Consider the following 9,785-nt stretch of genomic DNA (forward strand, 5'->3'; position numbering starts at 1 on the left):
GATTCAGTGTTCTGTTTTTCATTTTTTATAAATTTTATATTAAATCGATAGAAGTTTTTTCAATACTTTCTAAATTTTCAATTTTATTGAATACTATATACAAACTCTTATTAGTTTTATCGACAATGGTTTGAAACATGTACTGAATTAAGGTTGGTCTTAATGGCAAGGCAGCACAAAGAGGTCCATTAAATAAAACTAAAAATGATAAGTTAAAAACATGCATGGTTAATGTAAAGTGATAAATAACTTAGTAATAGTGATAAAAGATTTGTAGAATGATAAGACATAAAAACTTAAATGAGTTATATATTAATATTCAGGAGATTATTTTAAACTCCCAACTATTATTGAATGCCTAATTGTTTATACTTCAAAACCTTAGGGAGAGTTGGAATTCTTATACTGTGATTAGTAATGGATATTGGTACTATCATAATTGGGCATAGCTTTAAAAGAAACGTAGTAGAATATAATCAAATATATATGGCTTTTATTTTCTTATTTTCTTTGCATACACTTCACTGGTATTTGGCTAATTGAATTTAACAAGAGTTGTTGGAGGGTCTTGATAACTTAGTTAGCTCAATCTGTTTGAAATTGAAGTATTTGAAAGCACTCTATATAGCAGCATTGATTAGTTTCATGCCTGACTCCTGATATTGTACTGATTCAGTGTTTTATTTTTTCATTTTTTATAAATTTCATATTAAATCGATAAAAGTTTTTTCAATATTTTCTAAATTTTCAAATTTATTGAATACTATATACATACTCTTATTAGTTGTACCGACATTAGTTTGAAACATGTTTTGAATTAAGGTTGGTCTTAATGGCAAGGCAACACAAAGAGGTCCATTAAATAGAATTAAAAATTATAAGCTGATAACATGCATGGTAAATGTAAGGTGATAAATAACTTAGTAATAGTGATAAAAGATTTGTAGAATGATAAGACATAAAAACTTAAATGAGTTATATATTAATATTCAGGAGATTATTTTAAACTCCCAATTATTATTGAATGTCTAATTGTTTATCCTTCGAAACTTTAGCGAGAGTTAGAATTCTTATACTGTGATTAGTAATGGATATTGGTACTATAATAATTGTGCATATCTTTAAAAGAAACTTAGTAGAATATAATCAAACATATATGGCTTTTATTTTCTTGTTTTCTTTGCATCCACTTCACTGGTATGTGACTAATTGAAGTTGACAAGAGTGGTTGGAGGGTCTTGATAACTTAATTAGTTCAATCTGTTAGAAATTGAAGTATTTGAAAGCACTCTATATAGCAGCATTGATTAGTTTCATGCATGACTCCTGATATTGTACTGATTCAGTGTTCTGTTTTTTCAATTATATGCATGACTCCTGATATTGTATTGATTAGTTTTGTGTTGTTGCTTCTGTTCGCATTTGTGAAATCTTTTTTGTTTTTGATAATTGAGTTTTTGTTGCATTTTGTTATTCAAAATTAAAGTTTTCATTTGCTAATGCTCATACTAAACTATTATTATCTTTTTTTTCTTTGAAATTTGTTCTTGCAGTATTTGAGTAGCTGATTTGGCATACTTGTTGCTCCTATTTCACTGATACATTTGGTTCTAATCCAAGCTATTTTATCGAATCCTTTTACAAGGTATTTCTCTAACTCAATAAAGTAGTTACATGTTCTTTATTTTGATTAAAATATTTATAGTTGTTAAAGTCTATGTATCTCATTTTTGGGATTTTATTTTTGAAATACCTATCCTCCCTTCTATGCTCTAGTGATTTCTTTTTCTTTTTCTAGTTTTCGATTTATTTAATTGATTGGCAATGACGGAGCTTTAAAAATGTTTAGACGGCGAAAACTTGAACATAAAAAACACATTAATATTTACATGAAAATAAAATTTATAAAATATAACTCTTTTTAGAGTTTCTTACCGACATGAAAATAAATGATTAATTGTATAGATAATATTTTAACATACTTTAGAATGGTCTTCTTCGAGTCTTGAATGGTTTAAAATATCCAATAACTTAATTAGAACTTAACTTTTTATAGTTAGAATGCTTGACATAAAAATTTATAATATATTATTGAATATTGAATATATTTATAACTAAAAATGTAATTAAAAAACTAACCAAGTATAAAATAATACCAAATTAATTACAAATAAAATAATTATTCAAATCCTTAAAGGTGATATGAAAAAATATATTTACCTAGAATTTAGTTTAGAAGATTAAAACCTAAAAAGTTATAACTTATTAAAATTCTCTATCAGTCTACACTAATAAAACGACATCAATACTTAAAGAATATTTTAATTTTTTTTGTGTAAAAAAATAAAAAAAAATCAATGAGACAAAATAGCATCAAAATCAATTACTTAATATAATGACTATGATAACATCTTTTTAATGTATTAATTACTTTACAAAAATAAATTACTTATTCCTTCTATATGTTACAACTTTGTTTACTCTTTGGTTGAATAAATTAGTTACAAATGGATAGAACTTGGATTGAAAAACCTCGAACAACAAAGGAATACAAAGATGGCATAATGGGATTCCTTGATTTGGCTTTTGCAAGAGCGGCCATTTCCGATAGAGTATGTTGTCCATGTCCACGATGCGCATTTGGAAAATAGCATAAAAGAGACACAGTTCAAGATCACTTGCTCTTAAAGCCATTTCCCAAAAACTATGTTATTTGGAATCGTCATGGTGAGATACTGTAAAACCCAGAACTTTTGAAAAGTCTTATTATGATCAAGTCTCAAATCATATAGTTATTTATAGCCTTAATTTCAGAAATTATTTTAGTAAAGGTAATTAAGGCAAGCTTTGATTTATTGGATTTGAGATAAGTTATGATTATTATCCAATTTTATAATTATTGGATTATTTTCTATATTTAAATTATAAAGTTGATAGTTACAAAATAATAAGGATTTTATATGATATGGACTAAATAATCAATATTTTAATATATTGATATTGCTATTTTGGAAAATAGAGAAATTAATTATATTATTTCAAATTATTTGATTTGGACATTTTAATGAAAATAAAGTGTGAGATTGGTGAGTAAATAGTATTTTTCTACATTATTATTGTTGGGTTAGAATTTATTTCTAATTACAATATCATCCTTATTTTTAAGTAAAATTACTAAAATGCCCTTAATCCTAATTTTTGAAAATGAATCCTAACCCTGAAAAATCCTACCCGGTTACCCGGTTCCCCTGAACCCAACACACACACACACGCCTAACTACAGCAGCAACAGCTGCTACCAGGAGAAGCAAAAGAGAGAAAAGGGCCAGGAAAAAACGGGGAACGCAGAGGGAAGCAAGGGAAGGAAGAGAGGCGCGGGCTAGCGACGGGCGGACCTTACCGTCACCGCCGAGCTGCTCGCCGCTCGCCGCCATCACGGGGAGGACCATTACCGAGCAAGGGGGAAGAAGCTACACGACAGAGGAGAGAAGAAGGGGAGCTCACGGCGTCGCCGCCATCCATGGAGCCGCGGGCTGCGCCCAGTCGCCGTCGGGGTCACCGCGTCATCGTCCCGTTCCTGGAGCCAGCAGTTGTGCCTCTGTCACGCGAGGTTGGTGGAGCCACACCCAGTCCCAGTCGCGCCGCCGCCTCTGCGCCGCCGCAGAACAGATCGGAGACGAAGGAGGGGACCGCGATGGGGGGAAAGAGTCACGCCACCCAGCCGCCAGTCTGCACGCCGCCAACGTCGCCGGTGTTGTCGCGATGAGAGAGAGCCCGCCGGACCGTCGCGGAGCTGTCCTTGTCGCCGCGCCCAGCTGCTGTTGGGAGCCTTGCCGTTGCTCATGGGGTTACGCCAGTTAACTTCTGCCGCCAGAAAATGCCCCTGCTGCCGTCGCCGAAAAACTCTGCCGGTAAGGGTTTTTGAATTCGGTCTTCATTCGTTTAAGATTCTGGGAGCTTTAACGTCTCTGTATGTGGGTTCCAGGCGCCATTGTCGGAGTCCGGTTGCCGCTGCTACTTGAGGTGGCTGCCGGGCTGCTGCCGAACCGGTTCAGAGATCGCCGCTGTTTCGGTTCAGCTGCTCCTTCTTCGTTCGGTAAGCGTTTTTTATTTGAAAGTCCTTTTCTGTTATCATACGCTGAGGTTGTGGCACTAATTGCTATACGATTGAGTTTTGGTTGTCGTATGTTGTGATTAGAGTTGTTGAGACTGTTGCGAAAGTGGCTTGGAACCGAGGTTTTGGCTGCCGGGATTTTGATTGTTGATCTCGGGTCGAGGCAGAAGGGATTATGTGACGCGTTTGGACTATGGAATTGCGTTTTGAGGTAGGGGCGCTTTCCAAAAACTATAGTTTATTATTGGAATTATTACATATGGGTACTGATGTGAGATATTGTGTACTTGGTGATTGTATCTGCCTTATGTATCAATTGATTGACTCGAATGACTATGGATGTTGGTTTGGCTGAATTGTTGTGTGGCTTGTGAAATGTAATGTTTGAAGTTGATTCTTTAAATATTTGAAATGAGTTTAATCCGTCGAGGATTTGTTTGAATTGAGTCAATTATTTTGATGATGTGAAAGATAGAATGCTCTTGAAGTTCAGCCTGGGTTGCTTTAATTGCTCTGGCTTTGATAAATGATTTATTGCTGAACCGATTCTTTAAAGCTTTATAAATGAGTTAAACCGGTTGATATTGAGTTGATTTTTGAAATGGTTTCCTTAAGGTATGCCATTGAGGCGACTGTTGGATTTAGCTTGCTTTTGAATTGATTTCTGGTTTGAGCTGTTGAAAAGGAATGAGAAACGGTTTAGTTGGGACCCAAACAGGGTGGCAAAAATCCAAGTTTTAGGGGAGGTGCTGCCGAAATTTCTATAAAATCCGAGTCTTTATTGAAATATTGTCTGGAAAATGATGAGTTAAAGACTTCTACTATTTTATTTGAATTATCGAGAAAAGGATGATTCATGCTTTCGAAATGAATTAATAAAGAGGAAATTGTGATTTAGTCTTGCTTCTTAAGAAAGGCATTGTATCTCTTTCAGGAGAAGGTTATTTAGATGAAACTTGTGTTTTAAAGCTGTTTGGATGTGAAAAGGGTTTATGCCTTTGAATTTGACTTGGGGGTTTCAATTAAAGAAGTTTCAATGACTTTGAAAGAACCTGAATGTCTATTGACAAGTTTCATTTTGAAATGTTTTGAGAAAGGTTTTAAGTACTCTTTGAATTCTGAATTCATGCAAGACTAAAACAATTTTGAACAATTGAAACGTTCTAGAATTATCATGGGGGTTGAAGTTGGTTTTTCCTAAGTAAAGGAAACGGCTTTGAAAGAAGTGAATGATTACATGACTCGGTTTGGCTTAGATCCTATTTTCTTACTCAAATCAGAAAGCCAATGTTTTAATGATTTTAAATAAATTTGGCGAAATGAGTTATGTTATTCTCCCCGAAAGACTTGGGACTCTGCCGAGAAATTTTGTTATAAAATCCCATTGTGAAATGGGTGATTTTGATTGTTCCCAAATTGAATCTTTAACTTTCCATGGTTTTGGAAGTCTTGGAAAGAGGATGCCGAGAGCGGCTTTGTTTTAAAAAGGGAACTTGCTTTGAGTAAATTTGGCTTATGAGCCTGAGATGATTTGAGAAATGAGATCTTTAAAGCCAAGGCTGAAAAGAGTTGAAATTTGATTTCAAAGTGAAATGGCTTGAGAAAAGTGATTTGAGGCTTAAATGCCGGTTTTATGAATTCGATGATGTTGAATGGTGAAAGTGCTGTTTTGTTATGGGCCGGAATGGCTGTGTATGATTATGAATAATGGCTGGTTCTGGATTGAACTGTGAGCCGGAATGGCTGTGTAAGATATTGATTTATGGCTGATTGCTGAATGAGTTATGGGCCGTATGGCTGACTATGAATTATGAACTTAAGCCGGATGGCTGAGATGGATGTTGATCCATGACTGGGACTGAATGAATATATGCTTGAGATACCTGGGTAGTAGCAACGGTTGTGGTTCGTCCCACTTGCTCCAGGTCAGCAACTGTGACGCCTGGGTAGTAGCGGTAGTAGTGGTGATTCCACTCGCTCCAGGTTGAGCTGTTAAACACCCGCCTGGGTAGTAGCCGCAGTAGTGGTTATTCCACTGGCTCTGGGTTGAGCGAATAGTAGCAATGGGGTTGTAGCTCAAACCTGCTTGCTCCGCGATGGGTGTTTCTGTCCATGGTTAGCTACCAGGACGTGTCGGGTTGGCTATATAACCGACAGATGATATCATCAGCCACTAGGGACAGGCATGCATCATATGCATCTATGTGACATTGTTTGGGTGTGCATATTATACTTGGTGTGCCTATGTGATTAATTGCTAATTGTTCTACTTGCAATAACTGTTTGTTTGTGCTTTCATCTTCCTATTTGTGTTTGCTACTGGGACTCTGTTGGACTGTGGTGATTGGTTGATGGTTGGATTGTTTGGGCCTAGGGCCGTGGTTGGAATGAGATGAACCGATGGTTGATTTCGGTTTTGTGTTTCTGGTTTGTAATAAAATATGAAAGGCTATTTTGTTTCAGCATAGATAAATCGTGTTGAAAGGCTTTTGAGTTTTTGAGAATTGAATGGTTCCTCTTTCAGAAAAGATTTCCGACTTTACTTTTATTGTAAACCGTTGTTTTTGAAAAGGAGGCATAAGACGGTTATTAATCACTGGTACGGTTTATACTCATGTATCCTATTACAGTAATTCCCAAAAACCCTCTACTGAGAACCCTTTCGAGGATGATGTTCTCACCCCCCTACATTTTTTTCCCTTTCAGGATATGGGCGCAGAAGTTACGAAGAGCTTATTTAATTGTTGTTGTGATGCTCTGTATTGTTTTAGCTATGGTTTATTGTACCCTCGCCTTTATCTTGATATAATCTGTAAGAGGGATAGGAATTGTATTGGATTATGGTTGTAATATTACTTATATATATGTATGTATATATATATATGGATGTACTCTTTATGAGTTTTGTAAGTTGTATGGTATTTATGGATGTATGATATCGGATGAAAGTATTTTTGGATCGGTATTGCGATTTAAAGTTTTAAACAGGCTCATATTTTAGTATTAAATAATATAAAAGTCGTCGTAATGTCCGAACTATCAGAGTCGCGCAGCCGGAAGTGTGAGCTTTGGTAGTTAGGGTGTTACATTATGGTATCAGAGCAGTTCTTCCTGTAGAGCCTGAGGAATGGACTGACTATGCTTCAATTGCATGCTCTGAGCGTTTGTCATGTATTAGGTCTTGTCGAAAGACGAGAATTAGAGCTTTATGCACATGACAGTCTATTGATTAACGCTGTTAGTCTTGCATTGCATGATTCTTGGTATTAAGTTTGGCCGGCTTAATACTAGTGAATTATGTATATGGAAGCACTGATGGGTTATCATAGATGATATATGAGTTTCGAGTAAAGCGAATCGCGAGTTTTGGGAACGTTGGAAACTATTTCTCGAGGCTATTCAGTTGTGTGTCTTGAATTCTGTTCGAGTCGACCTGTTCCTTCATGTCCTAATTTGAAGTTCTTGTTTGTTAATCCTCTTGAAAAGTAGCTTGCGTTTTCAACTCTATTTCTCTATTCATATGCATTCTTGTTTGATCTCAATTGCATATGCTTGTTTGGAATCCTTGTTGTATCTACCTTTCTCTGTTTGAGTTCTTCTTGATTCAAGTATTCTTTGATATAGTCTTGAACTTGTCTTAATGTGCTGTGACTTTTAACTCCGGGTTCCGTGTTCATTCTTAGAGAACTTGTTGATTCAGTTTTCCTCTTATTTGACAGTGAATTACAGACAATTTTGAGATTTTTATAAAGTTGCTGTTGGATAGATGTATACTTACCTATATATGAAACTTGAGATTTCTTATACAGTTTAACAACTATTTATTTCTAATGCCTCGTCTGTACTTTTACTGGTTTACGGAATTGCACTTACTTTAAATACAATTTGACTTTCTAGTAATTTTACTATAGTTCTAATGCACGTCTTCATTTGATTATGTATTTGGGGTATTTTTCAAAATTCTGGAAAGAAAGGGCATTTCTCGCTTTTATCCGGGTTGAGTTTCATTTGATAAACTTTACTTAGTTCATTTTGATTTGAGTCTGATTTAGCATACTACATGGTTTATGCCATTGTTGTTCTTTTGAAAATGTTAGACTCATGGCTTTCTTCTTATGAACGAACTCATTCTCTCTTAAGCTTTCCATCTCCACGAATGTCATGCTTGACCTTGTTTTTAACTGATCTCTTACATCTTGTGAGCATTACTATTGATCTAGGTTTTTCCAACCTTGTGAATCTCATTCTTATTTGAGTTAGTTTGATTCATTTCAAAATAGTGCATCATTTATTCTCATTGTCTTTACAAGAGTTTTTAGTCAAAGATTTATCCTTGAGAAATTACTAATGATTGAGTTGTCTTTTTCTATGACTTTTGTATTCTTTTGGATCAATTTAAAATTTGTTTGATGTTTCATGTCTAGTGGGTCTTGTTTGGACTATTTTAATTTGAGATCCTTTCTAGTATGGCTTGACTCCTTTTTAGTACATCTTGAACTTCTTGAATGTTCTTCTGAGATGGTGATTTTAAGAACACTTTTAGAGTCTTGTTTTGAATCTTTTAAAGAAGTTTTGAATTCTCTTTGAAGAAATATTAAACGGAATTTACTTTCTGTTGCTTGATTGAGATTGAAACCATTGTTCAATTTTGATGAAGTTAATTTAAAAATCGGCATGCGCTATTTTAAATGAAGTTTTGAAAAGCTTCCTTGTTTAGTGGAAACCGGTTTGTTTGTAGCGCACCACTTATTTCCTTACCAGATTGTAAGCAAATTTTTACCTCGGAGTTTCTTTTCTAAAAAGAGTTTAACTTCCTCTTTCGTACTTGCTATAAATGTTATACATGCTTGTTTGAATATGAAATTTTGAGAATTTTGAACAAGCATTTGATTACTTCCGAGTTTTTATGAACTGCTTTTGGTTAAGTTGTGCATCTAATTATCTTTCTAAAATATTTGAGGAAATATTTTAGCTATTGGTCAAACTTGTGTGCATTTTGTTTTAGAACTCTACAAAGTCTACTTCAACATGAATTTGTATTAAAGCAAAGACACGATTATGCTTTTGTTACTCTCTTGATGGATGTTGTTACTTAACCTTCTATTTCAGACTGCGAAGTGGTTTTTCCGCAAGTTTTCGATTCTTTTATGAACAATGTATTCGAAAGTACTTTTATTTGTGCTCTTGAGTTCTGTGAGCTTTGTCTTGGGTTTGAAATATTCTCTTCTGTAAACCTTATGCTTCTTCAACTCAGCTTGAGTTGTCTCAAAATGATGCGCTGGTTTTCTTCCTATTGATCCTATTGAACTTCTTTGATCCAAGGGTTATCTTTGAAGTTGTCAATTGAATTGAGTCTAGCAAACTTCATTGTTTGAGTGTCCTTGTTATTCTGGAACTGGATACATTCTCTCAACTCTTTGAGTATTATCCTTGATATTTGACTCTCCTCTTTAAATCTTGTATCCTTCTGAGTAGACTCGAGAATTGTTTTGACATCACGTGCGACTTGTAGATGTAGTAGCGCGATGCGTTAGTTCCTTAAGGTGTGATATGTGTATACAGAAGTTGAAGCGGTAGGTGTGCAACGTATGAGTTGTGGGTGTTTTGTTCTTTTTGAATGGGTTTGCGGTTGTCAGGCTTGTGATCGAGTATGAAGATTGTAAAGTGCTTG

The sequence above is a fragment of the Arachis ipaensis genome, chromosome B6, assembly GCF_059453495.1.
Source record: "Arachis ipaensis isolate K30076 ecotype BB chromosome B6, ASM5945349v1, whole genome shotgun sequence".
Taxonomy (NCBI): domain Eukaryota; kingdom Viridiplantae; phylum Streptophyta; class Magnoliopsida; order Fabales; family Fabaceae; genus Arachis; species Arachis ipaensis.